We start from the raw sequence: 21,772 nt of genomic DNA, 5'->3' as shown, positions 1-21,772 counted from the left end.
AGCATCCCACAGAGGGAGGAGCATCCCACAGAGGGGAGCACCCCACAGAGGGAGGAGCATCCCACAGAGGGGAGCATCCCACAGAGGGGGAGCATCCCACAGAGGGAAGCATCCCACAGAGGGAGGAGCATCCCACAGAGGGAGGAGCATCCCACAGAGGGGGGAGCATCCCACAGAGGGGAGCATCCCACAGAGGGAGGAGTATCCCACAGAGGGAAGCATCCCACAGAGGGGAGCATCCCACAGCAGGGAGGAGCATCCCACAGAGGGGGGAGCATCCCACAGAGGGGGGAGCATCCCACAGAGGGGAGCATCCCACAGAGGGGAGCATCCCACAGCAGGGAGGAGCATCCCACAGAGGGGGGAGCATCCCACAGAGGGGGGAACATCCCACAGAGGGAGGAGTATCCCACAGAGGGAAGCATCCCACAGAGGGGAGCATCCCACAGCAGGGAGGAGCATCCCACAGAGGGGGGAGCATCCCACAGAGGGGGGAGCATCCCACAGAGGGGGAGCATCCCACAGAGGGGAGCATCCCACAGCAGGGAGGAGCATCCCACAGAGGGGCAGCATCCCACAAAGGGAGGAGCATCCCACAGAGGGGGGAGCATCCCACAGAGGGGAGCATCCCACAGAGGGAGGAGCCCTCCTCACCATCCTCTTTGATCTGAATTATCTCTCCAAGGTCCTAAACACATGAATTTGGGGATCACGTTTCCAAACCCTGAACTTTTAGTTTTGGAAGATTTACTTATGCATGTACCTGAAAGGCAGGGCATGAAAGAAAGAAAGAGAGGAGAGAGTCTTCCATCGGACACTTCGCTCCCCAAATGCCCACAACAGCCAGGGCTTGGCTACGTCGAAGCCAGAAACCAGAAACCCCACTTGGGTCTCCCACATGGGTGGCAGGGGCCCGTGTCCTTAGGCCACCTGCTGCTGCCTCCCCGGGTGCATTAGCAGGGAGCTGGTTCGGAAGCAGAGCAGCGGGGCTTGAACTGCAGCTCTGACATGGGGTGCTGGCGTTGTACAGGTGGCCTAACCCACTGTGCCACAGCAGGGCCCCACCCACGGACTTATGGGGAACACGTTCAAATCATAGCAGCGTCCCACTTCCAAATAACCACACGCCCCACTGGCCAACAGCTCGGTGACGTGTGTACGGCTTCCATCAGCCAGTTCTCAGTGTGCCCCTGCGTAACTTCTCTCTCCAAGCCTCACAATCGTTGCTGCCTGTTGGTAGGAGAAAGCAAGTGAGGCACCTCCATGGGCCTCAAACCCCAGCCCCGCTTCAGCCCCCTGCCGCCCCACGGAGCCCCAGGGGTGTACCTGCAGGCACACAGCCACAGAGCCACCCTGGGCTCTCTATGCAGCAGTCACGTTGGGGCGAGGCTAGGGTGACAACCCTGGCTATGAGAATACGGCTTCCCACGGCCAGCTCACGGAACACTGTCGCCTCACAGTGACAGTCTCCCCCGGGTTTCCCAGGCTTTGACAAGGGGCTGGCGGTGAAGAAGGGCCAGTCTCTCCTCTTCTGCAGAGAACAGGGCCGGCTTGTCCCCTCAGTGGGCGGGAGCTCCCAACAGCATGGCAGTGGGAGGTGCTAGCATGCCAGGCAGCCCCTCCCAGGACTTCATGCAAATCCCACCATTGGTGGGCTGGGCTTCCAGAAATCCTCTTTGCCTCATACATGTCTAGGAGTCTGTGGAAGTGCTCCTTGGGCCATTCTGGATGGGTGTGTGCTTTGTCCAAAGCTAGATGGGGAACTCTAGGAATGTTTACTTTTTTTCCATAGGCCTTTTTTTGCTAAAAGTTCCTTCTCTCCTTTGCAAGTTCAGATCCTCAGACATAGCTTGGCAAAGCTGGTTCAACTGCAGTCAAGGGTCAGCGGGAGCTGATGGAGGCCGGCACCCAGCACCTGGCGGCTACGGAAGCGGTCAGGACATCACGGGGTTAGCTGGTTTGGTTCAGTGATGCGGTCATTCAGTGCCTGGTGACCACAAACGGCCACACAGAGCAGAAGGGAAGCATCACACAGTGACTTGAACTGCTAACCTTATCCCGCCTCCCCTCTTGGCTGCCAAGCCATCTTCCAGAGCCCTTTGCATATGCTAACTCATTTAATCCTGCAAACAAGGAGATGAAGTAAGTTCTATTATTAACCCCATTGTACAAATAAGGAAACAGGCAAGCGTGTTCCCAGAGCCAGCGGTGATTAGCTGGACCACACGCAGACCTGGACTCTGTCCGCCCTGGGCATTGCCCACCCCGATGATTAACCAACTCTGGTCAATCAACAGGGCCGAGCTGCCTTGGCTGGATTTGTGCTGTCACTGTGAGGAGGAGGAATCTCAGGCCAGCTCAGGGACCGCAGGCAGTGGCGGAGAGGGCAGAGCTAGGTCTGTGTCTCTGCGAGAGCCCACGAGGGTGGCTTTCCACCCAGGCTGGCTCTCTCCAGCAGTGACCCGGGACGGTGCGCCACACGGAGGGCCACAGCAGGTCTGCAGCCTAAGTAGCTGAGACACGAGGCTGGAGACCCAGGCCCCAAGGGTAACAGAAAGCCAGCTGGCCACACGGCTGGGTCATCTGCTGGACGGGACACAGAGAGAGGAATGGGTGCAGATGCAAGTCCTGGGGTGGAAGCAGGAGCCCTGAGGAGACAGGTGCAGTGTGGAGCCCCAGAGCCCACCCACCCTTCCCGCTGCTCCGCCTGGGGGTCCTTCAGGCTTTGGAGGACCCCTGGGGTGAGCGGTGGGTGACAGGAAAGCCCTTGGAGAGAGAGAGAGAGAGAGAGAGAGAGAGAGAGAGAGAGAGAGATGTGGTTCATGCGGTGGCTCAGTTGCTAGCTATGTGGCCATAGCAGATTAGTGACCTCCTTCTAAGCCTCAGTCTTCTCACCTGTAAAATGGGAACAACTCTCAGGGTGAAGAAGCTGATGGGGTGGAGAGGGTTTGCACGCCTGGCCTGCAATCCATCCACAAGGAGGGGCACCTCCTGCTGTTGGCATGCCAGGCATCAGAAATAAAGTTATTGATTGGGAGGGGACAAGGACCCCGGAGATAAAAGCATCAATCCCATGGACGATGGAGCCCTGTTTGCTTCTAGCTCTGAAGGGTCACCTCCTTCTCCCTTGGGGGGCACTGGGTAGGCACAGGGAGCTCCAGGATCCCAAGGAGAAAGCCTTCGGTCCTCTCTACCCCTGCCTCCACCTCAGCTCAGTTCCTGCCTCCTGGAAGAGCCACCTTGAGTGTGTGTTTAAAGACTCAGAGTGAAGCTAAGCTGCCTGATCATTTTAAAAATATTTATTTGAAAGAGTTTACAGAGAGAGAGAGGGAGGGACACACACATACACATAAAGAAAGAGAGAGAGAGAGAGGTCTTCCATCTGCTGGTTCACTCCCCAAATGGCCAAAACAGCCGAGGCTTAGCCAGGCCAAAGCCAGGAGCCAGGAGCTTCTTCTGGGTCTCCCACGCAGGTGCAGGGACAAAGTACTTGAGCCATCATCTGCTGCTCTCTCGGAGTGTTAGTAGGGAGCTGGATCAGAAGTGGAGCAGCCAGGACACAAACCAGTATCCATATGGGATACCAGTATCACAGGCAGTGGTTTTACCCACTGTGCCATAGTGCTGGCCCAGGTCTGATCACTTTTTAAAAGCATTTTATTTGAAAGGCAGAGATGGAGGCTGGCACTGTGGTGTAGTAGATTAAACCACCATCTGAGAAGGGGGCATCCCATATGGGTACCAGTTCTAGTCCCGGCTGCTCCTCTTCCAATCCAGCTCTCTGCTATGGCCTGGGAAAGCAGTAGAAGATGGCCCAAGTCCTTGGGCCCCTGTACCCACGTGGGAGACCTGGAGGAAGCTCCTGGATCCTGGCTTCAGATTGGCCCAGCTCTGGCTGTTGTGGCCATCTGGGGAATGAACCAGCAGATGAAAGACCTCTCTCTCTGTCTCTCACCCCTCTCTCTGTAACTCTACCTCTCAAATAAATAAATAAAATCTTAAAGAAGAAGAAGAAGAAAGGTAGAAAGAGAAAGAGAGAAGTTTCCCATCCACTGGTTTACTCCTCAAATGCATGCAATTGGGACTGGTCCAGGCTGAAGCCGGGAGCTAGGAACTCAATCCGAGTGTCTTCACGTGGGTGGCAGGGACTCCAGTACTTGACCCATCGCTGCTGCCTCCCAGGGTGCACATTAGCAGGGAGCTGGAGCGGAAGTGAAGGCCCCAGAACTCAAACTCAGGCACTGTGATATGGGATACGGGCGTCCCAAGCAGCACCTCCACCACTGTGCCACACCCCAGCTGTCGGGCATCTTAGAAGGGGTTCTGGGATGTGGGGAGGCTCCAGCAGGTGGGGGCAGCCCGGCAGAGGCAGTGTCCGAGCCCTCCCTGGCCTCACCCAGGGCTGGACACACTCCCGGCCCCTCAGATGCTCCCTTTGGCTGTCACCTTGCCTGCCTCTTTTTCTTTTCTTTTCTTTTCTTTTTTTGACAGTGAGAGAGAGACAGAGAAAAAGGTCTTCCTTTGCCATTGGTTCACCCCCCGAATGGCCACTGCGGCCGGCGCACCGTGCTAATCTGAAGCCAGGAGCCAGGTGCTTCTCCTGGTCTCCCATGCGGGTGCAGGGCCCAAGGACTTGGGCCATCCTCCACTGCACTCCCGGGCCACAGCAAAGAGCTGGACTGGAAGAGGAGCAACCAGGACAGAATCCAGTGCCCCGACCAGGACTAGAACCCGGGGTGCCGGCACCGCAGGCGGAGGATTAGCCTAGTGAGCCACGGCGCCGGCTCCTTGCCTGCCTGTTTGCAAGGCACTGTGGAAGCGTCCATCTTGCAAACCACCAGGTGAGCCTTGAGCTCCCATTGTCTTCAATAGCTGCCTGCCTCCAGCATTAGGACAGGTGCCACACTCACTGGACCCGCCCCTCCCCAGAGCCACAGTGGATCTGAGCACCCCACCCCCACCCCAGCCTCCTCCCAGGACAGCTTCCCATCCCTCCAGCTGGCCCCTGCAGCCATGGCTCCAGGCCCTGCTCAGCGAGGCGTCAGGACCTCAGGACACATCAGTTAGCAAGGGAAATATGGAGAGAGCCTGACTTTCCCAGCTGCTGTGGGAGGGAAGAGGAAGCTGGGCTCTGTGCATCGCACAATGCCCCGAGAACAATTCAAGGAAGTGTCCAGAGGAAGTGACCGAAATAGCCCCCTGGCTCACCGCATGCCGGAGCAGAGCAACTGGGAGTCTGGAACTGGGCGCCCCAGGTGCAGGGGACAGGGCCCCAGAGCCAGAGAAGCTGCTGTTGGTGAATATTTACTGCTGGGAGGCTGTCCGCTAACTCCCAGGTCCCGGGAAGGAAAGGATCACGGAGGATGGGGGTGGAGGTGCAGGCATCGGGCACCGGCTCATCCTGGCCTGGGTGTGGCCGCGATTCTGAGTTCTGCACTTCGTGTTGGCTCTGGGGCTGCACAAATCAGCAGGTGCTGCTGTCGAGGGTGGGCACCTCTCCTCCCTCTGCAGTGGGGGAAGAGGCAGGAATCTGGCCTAGGGCGCAGGTGGCTTTGGGCTGAGATGTGGATGCAGAAGAAACAGAAGAGTGTGGGGTCCAAGCTCCAGGAAAAAAAAAAAAAAAAAGGCCCCTGTTGGCAGCGAAGTCTGAACACAGACGCCGCGGCTTGGGGTCTTGGCCCCGCCCCCTCGCGGCTACCCAAGCTCGTGCTGAAATTTTCACTCTGGAACAATTACGTCTTCACACCTGGAAGGCCCCAGCGCGCGCCACAGGGAGCCCGGGAGAGCTGAGAGCGCCTGCTACCACCCTCATATCTTCGGCTTCAGACGTGATCACAAAAAGAATGGGGTGTAGGGTGGGTGGGGGGCGTTCTGTGTTGATTTTAAAGTGCAAGCTTCAATAAACAGTCTTATTAAAAAATAATAAAAACCCAAATGGCACAGCAGAGAAAGGATCTGCTTTCTTTGCTTTCTGCAGCCGTCAAAACCTCCCGCACCCGTGGCTTCCCCATCTGCGAGCTCCGCCCACCGTCTGTGAAACCCGGGCAGGTTGTGCTCCATTCGAAGTCCTTGGGAGTTAAAGGCAACCACATGTGCCCCGAGGTGTCGTGTGTGCGTGCATGCCTGCGTGCGTGCAGCTGATGGCCAGGCCAAGGGCAAGGGTGTGCCCCTCTCTCCCAGACCTCAGCCGCCTGCTCCAGGTGGCCAGCCCTGTTGCCAGGAAGGGGGATGAGAGAGGAGGAGTTGGCCAAACGGGGTCTCAGGGGCTAGCAGATGCCCGGTGGGCTGGCCCCACGCCGGCCCTGCCCTTCCCAACCCTCACAGGTGGCTGAAAATGCAGATCTTTGCGGATTGCAAAGCGAGGTAGAAAGCCACATTCCTTCCTTACAAGAAGCAAAAACCGTAGGCACTTGAAACCTGAGTGTGTCTGTGTCGGCGGAAAAGTGGGTAGGGAGACCCTGGAGATAGGAGGGGACTTTGGCGGGTTGGTGGATGAGTGGTGTGCAATGGAAGATTGCGGGACGGGCACTGTGGTGCTGTGGGGTAAGCTGTAGCTTGGAAGGCCCACATCCTGTGCTGGAGTGCTTCCAGTCCAACTTCCTGCTAATGCATCATGGGAAGCAGCCCTGGGTGATGGCCCAGGTACTTGGGTCCCAGCCACCCCCATGGGAGACCCAGATGCAGTTCCTGGCTCCTGGCTTAAGCCTAGCCCAGTCCTGGCTGCTGCAGCCATTTGAGGAGTGAACCAGCAGATGGAAGCGCCCTCTCTCTCTCCTGTTCTGTCACTCTGCTTTCCAAATAAATAAATAAATAAAACAGATCTTTTGTTTTTTTTTTTTTTTAAAAAGATAAACTTATTTTGGTGCAAAATATTTTGAATATTTGAAATTTTTTGAAATCCACACATATGGGGTATTTCCATTGCATATAATGATAAACTGTGCATGGATTTCAAATAAATTTTTTTTCACCAAAATAAACTGAACTTTTATAACGTACTTATTCATTCATTTTGTTTATTTGAAAGCCAGGGAGGCACAGAGAGAAATGGACAGAGAGACATCTCCCACCCACTGATTCAGTCCCCAAATGCCCACGACAACCAGAGCTGGACCAGGCCACAGTCAGGAGCGTGGAACTCAATCCGAGTTCCCCATGCGGACAGCAGGGGTGCGACCACTTCAGCCATCACCTGTGGCCTCCCAGGGTGAGCACTCACAGAAACTGGACTTGAGAGAGGAACTGGGACTCGAACCCAGGCACTTCAGTCCCAAGCAGGACCTTAACATCCACGCCGAAAGCCAGCCCCATAAACAGGTTATTCAATTCCATTCCCCACAGACTGTTTGAGGTCCCATCATAGATGCGAATTCAGTCAACTCCGACTCTTGTCTTCCTTCGGGAAGATTCTCATTGTTTTTTGTGAGGCTTTCCGTGTCTTCCCTGCAGAGGCTGGGGCTGCCTGTGTAGACATCATGTCCTCTCCTCCCACCCCGACAGAGTCCTGCTCTGGGATGCCGGTGCTGCAGACTGGGGCTTTGACCCGCTGTGCCACAGCGCCGGCCCTGATGGTTTCATTTAAAAGTTTGGCTACTGTGTAATTCACCCATTTTCAGCGCGGCTTTCAGTGGCTTTTAAAATATTCACAGTTGAGCGGCCATCACCACAAATCATTTTTAGAACGTTCTCACCACTTCCAAAAGACACTCCATATACCCATTCACTCTCACCTCCCAACTGGCCCGTTCAGCACAGCCCTAAAACCCACTAACTTCCCTCTCCACGGAGTTGCCTGTCGTGGCTACTCCCGACCAGCGGAATCCTAGGACGAACTGGTCTCACGCCCCTTTCACGTAGCAGGTTTTCAGGAATCTTCAACTCGGCACTCCAGTCCTATATGAAAGGTGATTTTCTAATTCCATCACTATTTGTAGATAAAATGTTCACGTCTTTATCTTCATCTACTTGAAAGGCCGAGAGAGAGAGAGAGAGAGAGTGATTGATTAGAGAGAGTGATTTTCCACCTGCTGGTCCACTGCACAGATGTTTGCAGCAGCCAGAGCTGAGCCAGGAGCCTGGAACTCCAGTCTCCCCCCACGGTGGCAGGGCCCCAAGTACCTCCAGGACGCTGGGCCGGCAGTAGAGCATCCAGGACCCCAGTATGGTATGAGGGTGTCCCAGGCAGAGGCGTCACGATGCGTGTCACCCTTCATTCCTTCTTACAGCTACGAATATCCCGCAGGTGAGTGTATCACAGTGTGCTCACCATCGTTGGTGAGGGGGCAATCCAGGGGTTTCCACCATTTACCTACCGGGAACGGTGCTGCTACGGACCCACGCACAAGTCTTGCCTGCTCGTCTGACTCCACGTCCCCTGGGTGTATCCATACCTTGCGGTGGGACTGTGGGTTCCCTAAGTGATTGTGAGTGGGGCTTTTGTCACTTGCAACCAGGAGCATCCTACCGGCCATTGCAGCCATTTGGGGAGTGAACCAGCAGATGTAAGACCTCTCTCTCTGTCTATAACTTTGTCTCTCAAATAAATAAATAAAATCTTTTTTTTTAAAAAAAAAAAAAGAACCAGTGCTCTGAAATATTGCACATTAAAAAAAAGTGATTGGCAGCATCAGGTGGCAGATTTGGAAGTAGGGAGGGGGCAGGTGAGATTCTGGAGGCTTGGAATGAAAGGACTGAGGCCAAAGAAGGGGGGAGAGGAGCGGCAAAGGTGAGCTCTGCGCACGTGGGGTTGGGTGCTGTCTCTGACCTAACTCAGGAGCTCACATGGTCATCTTGTTTGTTGTCCTTGCCAATTCAACGAAGGTGTGACAGATTAGGGATAGCTATAGATGATAGCTCTATGATAGACAGATAGCTAAGATGAACAGGTAGGATCTGATAGACAGTTATGGTAGAGAGACAGTAGACAGACAGATGGACGATCCATGATGGACAGACAGACAGACAGACAGATAGGACTGTTTTAGGGGAGTAGAGAATTAAACTAGCAAAGTCCAGTCGGGAAAACAGGATCCAGCTCCCAACTAATGCATCCAGGAAAGCAGCGGAAGATGGCCAAGTGCTGCAACCCTGCCATGCAGGTGGGAGACCAGAGGGAGTTCTAGGTCCCTGGCTTCAGTCTGGCCCAGCCCTGACCTTGGCAGCCATTTGGGGGGTGAACCAGCAGATGGGAGATTCTCTCTCTCTCTCTCTCTCTCTCTCTCTCTCTCCCCTTCCCTCTGTGTGTGTGTGTGTGTGTGTGCAACTCTGCCTTTCAAAAAAAAAAAGTCACACAGAATCTATGAGATCCCACATGTAATCCTCCCTGCCCCAACAGTTAGCAGCAATCACATTAAAAAAAAAAAAAAAAAAAAAGAGTGAGAGAGGTCATCTGGTGGTTCTCGCTTCAAATGCCTGCAATGGGCCCCGGCTGGAGTCCAACATATCCAGAGGCCTGGACCGAATCTGGGGGTCCCACATGGACAGGAGGGGCCCACTCACTTGAGCCAGCACACTGCCTCCCAGGGTCGCACTAGCAGGAAGCTGGAGTCGGCAGGGGAGCCAGGTATCGCACCAAAGACTCTCACAGGTGGGATGTGGGCATCTTAGCCACTGGGCCAAATGTCCACCAGAGCACCCGCATTTTCTTCCTGCTGATGGGGCCCCGTCATCCCTATCAGGTGAGCCAACCTTTCCTTGCCTGTTAGTTCAGTGGCAGGAAAATCCCTCAATACCCACAGGGAAGCCTCAACTTGATGGAAACGCCGCGTCCCCCTGGAGGGAGCATCCCTGTATGGTTAACCAACAGCTACGGCCCGAGCGTTATCAGAAAGTGGAGAGAAAAAACCTCTCTGCAGGTGGGTTTCCTAGCGAGAGGAGCCCCGTCTTACCACAGTCACCCCTTGATTTCCAGACCTCTGCGCTCTGGTTATGGGGAAAATTGCACCAGCAACGGCTTTCCAGACAGTCTAGAGTGGGGTCCCTGCCCCCTCGGGGCTGTCGCCCTGCCTGTGCTCATCAGAGGCCCGTTCCAACGCCAGCTGCTCCAGGCGCCGGAGCACGTGCCGAGGCAGTGACTTCCAGAGCCAAACCCCACCGTGGACTTCTTTTGCTGTGAAAAGAGCTCCCTGGCCAGAAGCCGAGTTGTCTGAGACACCACACAGCCAGTAGGGATATTCCCAAGTCCACACACGATGATGCCGCCGCGGAAGCATTGCAGGCAGAAGACACATCTCCATCTAGAATTAGGGTCTGTTTCCCAGGGGCATTAAGTTGCCCGAGGCTGCCACCCTGCCGGACTTCAGGAATGTGCCAATCAATCAGCCACTCCTCCCCCTCCAGGGGCTCCTGGATTGGTCCAGATGCCCCCTCACTCCCCCCCTGCACACAGACGCATGAATACCAAAAATCTGTGGCTACTGCAAGGACATCTCCCCTGTTTCAGCCACCTTGAGTCTATTGACAATACCTTACACAACACCGCTGCTGTAGAAACGATTGCCATGTTGTAGCGTTGCGGGAACAGTGATGGGAAAACTGTACACAGGCGTCGTTCTGAGTAGTCTCAATGTGCAGTGGGTGAGCCCATGGACACGGGGGACTTGGGGACAAAAGATACCGTCCATGTTTGCGCTACTGGCAGGTGACGCCCTTGGCCATGGCCACAGTTACCTGCAGGGTCCATGGACTAAGCGCCATGTCGTGGGGACGTGGAGAGGCAGAGGTACGGAATCATCCCCTCCATAGGATTCCTTGGGACTTCTTGGAAACGCCACGCAGGGCGTAGCACCCGGGCAGAAGCACCCGCCCACGCTGTACCTGCTCTGCTATGTCCACCCCATCGTCTGTTCTCGGTTTCTGGCGGGGCCCGAAGCTCTGGATCATGTTCCGGAGTGGAAGGACAAGTTGTTGCCGCTTGCACCTCCTACAACCAGAAGCACCTACATTCTAGAGATGATATGAGCAGGCTTCAAGCTTCAGAAAGTTTACAGAGAAGTTAAATTGACGTATAGGCTTATTTTGGTGCAAACACCATTTGAAATCTACGCATAGTTTTTTTTTTATAGTATGCATTTCCCGTGAACATTTTGAAGATCCCTTGCATGCATAGATTGTGTTCCTTTTGTACCCAAATAAACTTGCTTTTAATTCCTTTTGCGACATCCCTTTATATTCTGGATATTATGGGCTGTTCTGCCAAGAAACAGAGCTGGGAGTGTGCCCCACAGATGGTCAGATTGCCCCACTGGGCAAGAGAGTAGCATGGCCAGTCATCCAGCCATGGGAACATGGCCCAGCCGCCGCGGGCATCGTCTTGCACCTGCCTAGCATGGCTGGTGTCAGGGCAGAAATGAAGTGGGCAGCAGGAGCTCTCTCTGTTGCTGGAAGGCAGGAAGCCTTTTCTTTCTCTTCCCGCCCTCCAGCCTACCCTCAGTGCCTCTTATTGGCCAAACTCAACAGGAAGTGAGTTGGCCAGGGAGCTTGGAGAAGTCCAGCGCCATGCTCAGAAGGGTGGGCTCAGAGCAGAGTCAGCCGATAATGGGCACAAGAGAACAGAAGTTTTCAGAGCCAGGAAATCTGGATTCTGGCAGCAGCTCTGCCACTTAAAAGTTGAAGAGCCTTGAGAAGTTTCTAGACTTTTCTCTGTCTCAGTGTCCTCATTTAGAAAAAGTGAACAGTACCACTGGTCTTAGAAGGTAGTTATTTTTCTTATTGTTTATTTGGAAGTCAGAGAGAGAGAGAGAGAAGGAGAGAGGGAGGGAGAGAGAGAGAGAAAGAGAGAGAGAGGTATCTTCTATCCACTGGTTCACTCCCCAGATGGCTGCAATGGCCAGGTCTGGGCCAGGCTGAAGCCAGGAGCCAGGAGCTTCTTCCAGGTCCCCCACATGGATCCAGGGCCCCAAGGACTTGGGCCATCTTCTAATGCTTTCCCAGGCCATAGCAGAGAGCTGGATCGGAAGTGGAGCAGCCAGGACTCGAACCAGTGCCCATATGGGATGCGGGCGTTGCAGGTGGAGGCTTTACCCGCTACGCCACAGTGCTGGCCCCCAGATGGAGGAATCCTGAAGACAGGCACTGGTCAGTGTTTATTCCTCTTCCTAAACAAACCAACCGAATCCAGGAGTTCATCGGGTGCCTCAGGGTTTATATTCTTAATAGTTTCATACGTGGGTTTCTAGATCCACTATTTTTAGCTACAGAGTCTGTGGGCAGATAAGAAAGAACCTCCAAGAACGTCAGAGACGCCAGAAGAAACAGCGGAAGGGATGCCAGGGTTTACGGGGATGCGCAGGGCATCCGCGTGCCCTCTTGGGCAAAATCCAGTCGCAAGGATAGGAAATGACATCGACAAAGAAGAATACGGCCACCGTGTGTCGGAAAACAGGAAGGGTGTCCCAGGCAGATCAGAAGTGATCTCGTAACGCTTCTAAGGAACTCCACCAAAATGCACAATGGTTGCAATATGCGGACTGATGCACGGATATTTAAAGAAAAATGTGAATGTCCACCGTCTTCTTTTCATGGCTTGATGGGTATCCTCCTGACTGCTGCTCTTCTGCCACACATACACACACACACACACACACACTAATACACACACATATGTACACATACACATACACACATGCATACACACAGACACATAAACACATACACACATATACACAGACACACAAATACACACACATATGTACACATACACACATATACACACAGACACACAGAGACACATACACATGAACACACACACATATGCACACAAATACACACATACACACAGACACATAAACACATACCCACATACACACAGACACACACAAATACACACACATATGTATACATACATACAGACACATACACACATACACACATGCAGACACATACACACATATACACACAGACACACATATACACACAGACACACAAATACACACATATGCACACATACACAGACATATACACACAGACACACAGAGACACATGCACATGAACACAGACATGCACATATGCACACTAATACATACATATGTATACACACAGAGACACACAGACATACACATGTACATACATACACATATACACATATACACACAGACACACAGAGACACATACACACGAACACAGACACACACATACGCACACAAATACACACATATGTATACACACACATATATACAGACACACGTGTGCACATATACACACATATACCACACAGACACCACACACATATGCACACAAATACACACATATGTATACATACACATATACACATACACATGTACACACATACACATACACACAAAGACACATACACATGAACACAGACACACATACACACATGTATACATACACACATACACATATATATGCAGACACACATACACATGTACACACATACACGTATATACCACACAGACACATACACACACGTACAGACACACACATACACACAGACACACACACACACACACGTGCAGATATTAGAGAGGTAGGTAGATGGATGACTGATGGAGAGTTTGGACAAGGTATGATTTGTTTTATATAGACGTTGTCTTAACACAAAACGGAGTCCCACCCTACTACTACCCTGTGCCTGCTACCTTACACACTACGTCGTGTGTCTCTCTCCACGTCCATACACACATTCATCTGTTCTTTGCGGGTGCTGGGGAATGTTCTGTGACACACATGTGCTGGCCTTGGCTCACCTCCTCCTCCTGATGCGTATTCTAGGGTTTATTCAATATATAAATGAACAAGGAGGCCACGAGCTCTCCGCGCATGCGTTTGAATGTGGCAGCGCATCTATGCGGACTCACAGAGGGGAGACTGGCAAGTCCCACGTGTGCGCGTGCCTTTTCTCCACTTCTGAGTGTCTGTGACTCATGTGTGTGCTGCTCTACTTGGCAACCCACTTTAGATGAGCAAGGCAGCTCACCCCTAACTATTTCAGCCGCCCACCTCCCACACAGCCACTAAATCACCACCCGTCACTCGGGCCACTGAAGATCGTTTCGTGGGATCATGGCACCCGAGGCGGGCGCTGTGGCCCAGTGGGTTGACCCTCTGCTTGGGATGTCCATGGCCCATGGCAGAGAACCGCCGTGTGTCCTGGCGTCTCTGCTTCTCATGCATTAGCTCCCTGCTAATGCATCCGGGTAGGCGGCAGAAGACGGCTCAAGTGCTCGGGCGCCCGCCAACCAGTGGGAGACCAGGGTGCAGTGCCAGGCTCCTGGCTTCCGCCTGGCCCAGCCACAGCTGTTGAGGGTATTTGGGGAGTGAATCAGTGGGTGGAAGACCTGTGTGTGAGACCTGTGGGGGGGTTGTCACTCTGCCTTTCCACTAGATGAAAATAAATGAATAATTTAAAAAAAGATAATCTAACCTTCAGCCCATATTCAAATTTCCCCCTGTTGGTCTAAGAATATATTTAATGGGGGAGAGAGAGAGAGAGAGAGAGAGAGAGATTGAGATCAATCTTCACATGCTAGTTCACTCCCCAAATGGCCACATCAGGGCCAGGCCAAAGACAGGAGCCAGGAGATTCATCCGGGTCTCCCACATGGGTGCAGGGGCCCAAGCACTTGGGCCATCTCCCACTGCTTTCCCAGGCCATTAGCAGGGAGCTGGATAGGAAGCGGAGCATCTGGGACACGAACTGGTGCCTATATGGGATGCCAGCCTCACAGGTGGCGGCTTTACCCACTACACCACAATGCTGGTCCCTGAAGAATAACTTTTACAACTTCTTTTCAAACTGGGATTCAGTACAGATGTATGCATTATGTGCGCTTTTTGCATCCCTTGGTCCCTTTGAGTGAGGAAAATCTCAGTTACTTTCCTCTTACAGCGGCATTGCTGGTGAAGGTATCCTCCCAAGTTAAACAGGAGATCGCGCCACATTCTGGGTGTCTCCAGTTATTTCATGCTATTACCGAAATTTTTTTCTTGACTTAATATTTTTGAAATTGAAAGTTAGGTCTAGAAGCTTGATGAGATTCAAGTTACACATTTCTGGTAAGAAAAACAAAAAAATTTGCACATTTGATGTGATGTGATAGGATAAATCTTTTTTTTTTTTTTTTTTTTTTTGGACAGGCAGAGTGGACAGTGAGAGAGAGAGACAGAGAGAAAGGTCTTCCTTTTGCCGTTGGTTCACCCTCCAATGGCTGCTGCGGCCGGTGCACTGCGCTGATCCGAAGCCAGGAGCCAGGTGCTTCTCCTGGTCTCCCATGGGGTGCGGGGCCCAAGCACTTGGGCCATCCTCCACTGCACTCCCTGGCCACAGCAGAGAGCTGGCCTGGAAGAGGGGCAACCGGGACAGAATCCAGCACCCAGACCGGGACTAGAACCCGGTGTGCCGGCGCCTCAAGGCGGAGGATTAGCCTATTGAGCCGCAGTGCCGGCCAGGATAAATCTATTTTTTCCATTTAAACAAATACTGTCAGGTGACTTACCCCTAAAGACAATAGCATTATGTACTCACACCAGCAATATTTGATTCCCTGCATCTTTTTTTTAAAGATTTATTTATATAAGAGGCAGAGTGACAAAGAGAGGGGGAGAAACAAAGAGAGAGAGAGAGAGAGAGTTCTTCCATCTGCTGGTTCACTCCCCAAATGGCCACAACAGCTGGATCTGGGCCAGGCTGGATCCAGGAGCCAGGAACTCTATCCTGGTCTCCCGCGTGGGTGGCAGGGGCCCAAGTCCTTGGCTGGCTGGTGTGGTCTGGAGGGGATTGTTTAGTGGAATTCCAGTTCCAGGCAGAGAAGTGCCAGGTCTGGGGCAGAAGGAAATCTCCACTCGCATAGAACGCCCCCACCAAGACCACCAAAGCCACCTGGCCGTCATCAGTACCCTGAAGAGCGCAGCATCGGGGCCGGCGCTGTGGCGCAGAAGGTCAATCCTCCGCCGGTGGTGCCAGCATCCCATATGAGCGCCGGTTCTAGTCCTGGCTGCTCTGCTTCTGATCCACCCGCCCCCCCATGTCACTCGCCTTTCAAATAAAGAAAGAAATCAGAAAAGAAGGAAAGAGGGAGGGAGGGAGGGAAGGAAAGAATCTTGTTTGGTCTTTCTGAGAGGTCATAGGGGCTGCACAGCCTCAGCCCCTTCTGGCTCACATGCCACTGACGCCCTGCAGACAACTCTATTGGACACAGCAAAAGCTTCCCCAACTCAGCCACTGTTCTCAAATGAGTCCGAAGCTCAGGTGATTTTCTGGGAGTTCTCCAACCCTCCAAGTCCCTCAGTGGTGCCACTCTCCACTTTGTCCTGCAGAAATGCGACATCTGCAGGTCTCGGGGCTGTTGGTAGGTCTCTACTTGGTGTGCTGGTTGGCTCGTGTGGACACCTTATCACCTAGCTTTTTTGTAAAAGGTTGTCAATGGATTAGCGGTTGTCAATCAAGGTGTTGTGCTTTACTGTAGATATCTGGATAAGCTGAAAAACCAAGCCATCCTCCTCTTTCGTGAATCTCTCCGGGTTACTCTGAAATGTGTGGTGGGAAACCATAGTCGGCAGGACATCCAGCACACAGAGGTCTGTTGTTAGGAATAGGAATTTCTGTTTTTGACGACTGTACCTATACGAGGTCTATGGCTCTGGTAGCCAGCCCATGGAATTGACTGGAAACAAACAGGTGAAAAGCCTACTTGAGTTTTAAGGATGCCATGTTGCAAAAGATAACTCAAGTCTGGCCAACAAAACCTATGATTGGTCACCCTCTAGGGCTGTGGCCAAAGAGTTCTGAAATCCCCAGCAACAGACAGAGACCAGCTAAAGATGTGCATCCTCCCCAAAGTCTCTTCCTGAGGGAGAGAAAGGGCACCCCGCCCATGCCTGCTTCATGATGGACAATGTACAAGCAGGAGCCTCGTACATTGCTCAGAGGGAAAAACAGATGTTGTAGAGCAAACTCCCAGAACACAGACGAGCTGGCCAGGAAACTAACTTCACTGCCTGGACCCAGCCGCAAGCTCCTCTCCCTCTTCCACGATTATAGAATAGTACAGGATACGTCTGTCATTTGGGATTGTCCAATATATTCCGACATTCACCTTACTTCTCAGATAACTTCTCTTATCATGAGTTGCGCATTCTGAAGGCAGAATCCAGAAGATTCAGATGTTCAGAGCCCCTTGCAACCGAGGGGGCGGACATGTGCGTTTAATTCCACCAGTCAGATGCACCATTGGAAAGCCTGGAAAGCAAAGCGTCGAGATGAATCTCTTAGCAAGTGTGGAGGCAGAGGCATCTGGTGCAGCCTGCCCAGCGGTGGCCGGGCTCCCAGCTTCCAGCCCCCAAGCCCTGCAGCAGTGAATTTTCGCTGAATCAGCACCTGGGGTGTGGTTGTGCACTGCACTTGGCCTTCTGTGTCTGCCATTCTTCAATCCCCTCTGAGATGCTGTGCACTAGCTAGCCTGCCTTACTAACTTCACTGGGTTCAGCTGAAGAGAGTCCAGTGGCTTCCACCATTTATAATGGAGAATCCTGAGTCAGACCACTGAATCCCCATTTCCCCAATGAGGAGCTACATCCTGGCCTGACATTGCTAGCCACAGAGAGAGGGAACTCATAGCTGGCTAAAGTCTGTGCATTTTGCAATGAGTATCCGCTAACTAGCTACAGAGGACATGCTATCCTCAACACCTTCTTTTTTTTTTTTTTTTTTTTTTATTTTATTTTTTGACAGGCAGAGTGGACAGTGAGAGAGAGAGAGACAGAGAGAAAGGTCTTCCTTTGCCGTTGGTTCACCCTCCAATGGCCGCCGCGGCCGGCGCGCTGCGGCCGGCGCACCGCGCTGATCTGATGGCAGGAGCCAGGAGCCAGGTGCTTTTCCTGGTCTCCCGTGGGGTGCAGCGCCCAAGCACCTGGGCCATCCTCCACTGCACTCCCTGGCCACAGCAGAGGGCTGGCCTGGAAGAGGGGCCACCGGGACAGAAGCCGGCGCCCCGACCGGGACTAGAACCCGGTGTGCCGGCGCCGCTAGGCGGAGGATTAGCCTAGTGAGCCGCGGCGCCGGCCACCTCAACACCTTCTTATCCCTTCTTCCGTTGTATTGAGGCTGTGAGGTGGATAGGCCCCACCCCCAGCTGCTTGGAAGGACCATGATTGGTCATAAATAAGGTGGCCACAGTGACCGACTCAGGGATTGCCCAGTTAAAATATAATGGAGAAACCTTGTCATAGATATCATGATCTCCACCTCAGGGGCTGCTGGCAGCCACACTTGCATCCCAGGAGGAGAGGAGCCCAAGGATGAGGCAAATTAGAGAGGCAGGCAGAGCCAAGACAGCTCAGAAGCGGAGCCAGATGGAACCATGCGAGGCCCATTACCAATGAACGCTCTAGTTATCCATGGGCCAGTAAATCCCCTTTGTCACCAGATATCTCCACTGGGTTTCATGTCCCTTGCAATGCAAAGAATCCTGATCTAAAAACTGCAAGATTTTTTTGCCTTTGTGTATAGCGCTGAGATGGGCTGGACTGTCCATGGGCTTACATGCAGCCATCCCCAAGAGGACAACGTTTCGGCTCATTTATTTCCAAAATATTTGAAAGTCATTGAACAAGTAGGAAATTTGTCTTCACTGGTATCTGCAGACACATGGGAGGGTAAGCTGTAGCACACATTCCAGAAGGTTCTCTTTAAAGCAAGTCTCAAAGGGAGTTTGATCCCCAAAGTCCAGCCTCCTTATCCTGTTACTGAGGACACTGTAGTTCAGTGTCTCTTAGCCAACTGTTGACAATGGGACTATAAATCAGGCGTGCTGGTTGCCAGCCTGCAGTAAGTAGAATCTGGAAGGTGAACATTTGTGCTGAGTGGTGTCTAAAAACACCCAATACTTGAGGCTGGCGTTGTGGCTCAGTGGTTTAAGCCACTGCCTGCAATGCTGGCATCCCACATGAGAGTGCGCTTGAGTCCTGGCTGCTCCACTTCTGATCCAGCTCCTTGATAATGTGCCTGGAGAAAGCAGTGGAAAATGACCCAAGTGCTTGGGCCCCTGCCACCCATGTGGGTGGATGGATGGAGCCAGGCTCCTGGCTTCAGCCTGGTCCAGCACTGGTTATTGAGGCCATTTGGGGAGTGAACCAGTGGATGGAAGCTCTCTTTCTGTCTCTGTTTCTGCCTTTCTCTCTGTAACTCTTTCAAATGAATAAGTATTTTTTAAAATAAAAATGAAAACATCTGATATAATTGGCATGTCCTGCATTAGAGTTTGGATTCAGATACATGTAGATTTCCCAAACTTACAATAACATCTAAAATACAGCAAGGAGGGGCTGGCGCTGTGGTGTAGTGGGTAAAGCGGCTGCCTGCAATGCTGGCATCCCATATGGGCACCGGTTCGAGTCCTGGCTGCTCCACTTCCAATCTAGCTCTCTGCTGTGGCCTGGGCACAAGAAGAAGTAGAAGACAGCCCTGGTCCTTCGGCCCCTGCACCCCTGTGGGAAGACCCAGAGGAAGCTCCTGGCTTCGGATCAGCACAGCTCCAGCCATTGCAGCCAACTGAGCAGTGAACCAGTGGGTAGAAGACCTCTGTCTCTCTCTCTCTCTCTCTCTCTCTCTCTCTCTCTCTGCCTCTCCTTCTCTCTCTGTGTAACTCTGACTTTCAAATAAATAAATCTTTAAAAAAATACAGCAAGGAATAAATACATAACACTAGTGGAAACTAATTCCCACCCATAGGCCCTCTTATTGCTTATAAATGTTAAACTCTTAAAGAGTGACTTCAAAAGGCCAGTCCTGCATGAGCATAAAAAAATCCAGATCAAACTGATGGCCATTGTTGGTGTCGAAACTGGAAAGCATTTCCAAAGAAACATGGATGGTGTTGACTTGTGCACTAATTTTTAAAATTAATTAATTTGAAAGGTAAAGATCTTATGCCCACTGGTTCACTCCCTAGATGGCCACAAGGGCTGGGGCTGGGCCAGGCCAAATCTGAAAGCCAGGAACTCCATCCAGGGTTCCCACCTGGGTGGCAGGGACCTATATGCCTGGGCCCATCTCCACTGCTTTCCCAGGGTCATGAGCAGGGAGCTGGATCAGAAGCAGAGCAGCCAGGACTTGAATCAGGGCTCTGATAAGGGATGCTTGTGTCCCAGGTGGCAGCTAGCTTGCTCGCTGCACCACAATGCCTGCCCCTGACTCGAGCACTCCTGAGATTCCACTCCCAGTGACCCCCCCTCCCCCGCCCAGAGTGCTCAGCACATGGCAGCTTCTCCCTGGGGGAGGCAGGGAAGCTGCGCCTTCCCCTGTGCTGCACTTGACCAAGGCTGTCCATGCCAGCACTGGCTCAACATCCCAATACTGGAACTCCGGGGTTCCCCTCCAGGCCCGTTTCCACTGTTGGAGGGCATTCAAGATCACCAAGAAGTGGGGGTTCTAGCATCTGCTGTTGGCGTGGCTTTCTTTCATTCACTGGACTCAGCGAAGAGGCCCAATCACTGTCCCTTCTCTTTTTTTCTTTCTTTTCTTTCTTTTCTTTTCTTTTTTTTGACAGGCAGAGTTAGTGAGAGAGAGAGACAGAGAGAAAGGTATTCCTTCAGTTGGTTCACCCCCTAAATGGCTACTGTGGCCGGCGCGCTACACCGATCCGAAGCCAGGAGCCAGGTGCTTCCTCCTGGTCTCCCATGAGGGTGCAGGGCCCAAGCACTTGGGCCATCCTCCACTGCCTTCCTGGGCCACAGCAGAGAGCTGGACTGGAAGAGGAGCAACCAGGACAGAACTGGCGCCCCAACCTGTCGCTCCCCGTCTTCGTGGAGGAACGACACAGGACTCTGCGCTGTTCTTTTGTCTGCTCGGCCCTCCCCGGGTTTGCTGCTGGTTCTTCCCGGGTTGGCTACCGTCCCTTCCACCTCCGTGGAAGGGCGGTTCCCCCTGCCACATTCCCCACTTCCGCGGGGGAGCGGCACACCGCCGGCCGGCTCTCTCGGGGGCCGCACAGGTGTTCCCCTTAGATGTTCCTGGTGCATGCCGTCTCTCTCCTCCTTTATAGTCCTCCTCTGCCAATCCCAACTCTGCTACCCACACGCCGAGTACGCTGCTCTCCTCCAATCAGGAGCAGGTCCTACAGTTTATTGGTTGAACTGGAGGCAGCTGTGTAGAAGCTGTTACTCCCTTCTCAGCGCCATATTGTGGGAGAGCAGATGCATAGAATAAGTCTTAATTCCAGTAACTTAGTCTAGTCCGAGTTGCTCCCCACACCAACCGGGGCTAGAACCTGGAGTGCCAGTGCTGCAGGTGGAAGATCAGCCTAGTGAGCCGCGGTGCCGGCCATGTCCCTTTTGTTTCTGCCCTTGGCATGACTTTGGCCTGAGAGCCTAAATGGCTCACATGTCACTGATGCTTGGTCAAGTCTGTGTACACGTCACTAAAATGTATCTGAAGATTTATTGATTTGAAAGGCAACACAACTGAGAGAGGTGGGGAGATCTGCCATCCACTGGCTTACTCCTCACCTGTCTGTAACAGCCAGGGCTGGGCCCGGCCAAAGTTAGGAGCCAGGAACTCCATCCAGGTCTCCCAAGTGGGTGGCGGGAACTTAGCACTTGGTCCATCTTCTACTGTCTTCCCAGGTGCATTAGCAGGGAGCTGGATCAGTAGTGGAGCAGCTGGGACTTGAACTGGTGCTCTGATATGGGATGCCAGTATCACAGGAGGCAGCTTAACCACACTGTACCACAATAGCACCCCAGTCCCCCAACTGACTTTTATTCTTCGGAAGGGGGCAATGAGATCTACAGCCCTCGCTTTTTTTTTTTTTAAGAT

Source organism: Oryctolagus cuniculus, chromosome 13 (assembly GCF_051225735.1).
Source record: "Oryctolagus cuniculus isolate XC-2025 breed Fujian yellow rabbit chromosome 13, ASM5122573v1, whole genome shotgun sequence".
NCBI classification, from domain to species: Eukaryota; Metazoa; Chordata; class Mammalia; order Lagomorpha; family Leporidae; genus Oryctolagus; species Oryctolagus cuniculus.
Note: the sequence above shows the minus strand (reverse complement) of the source record.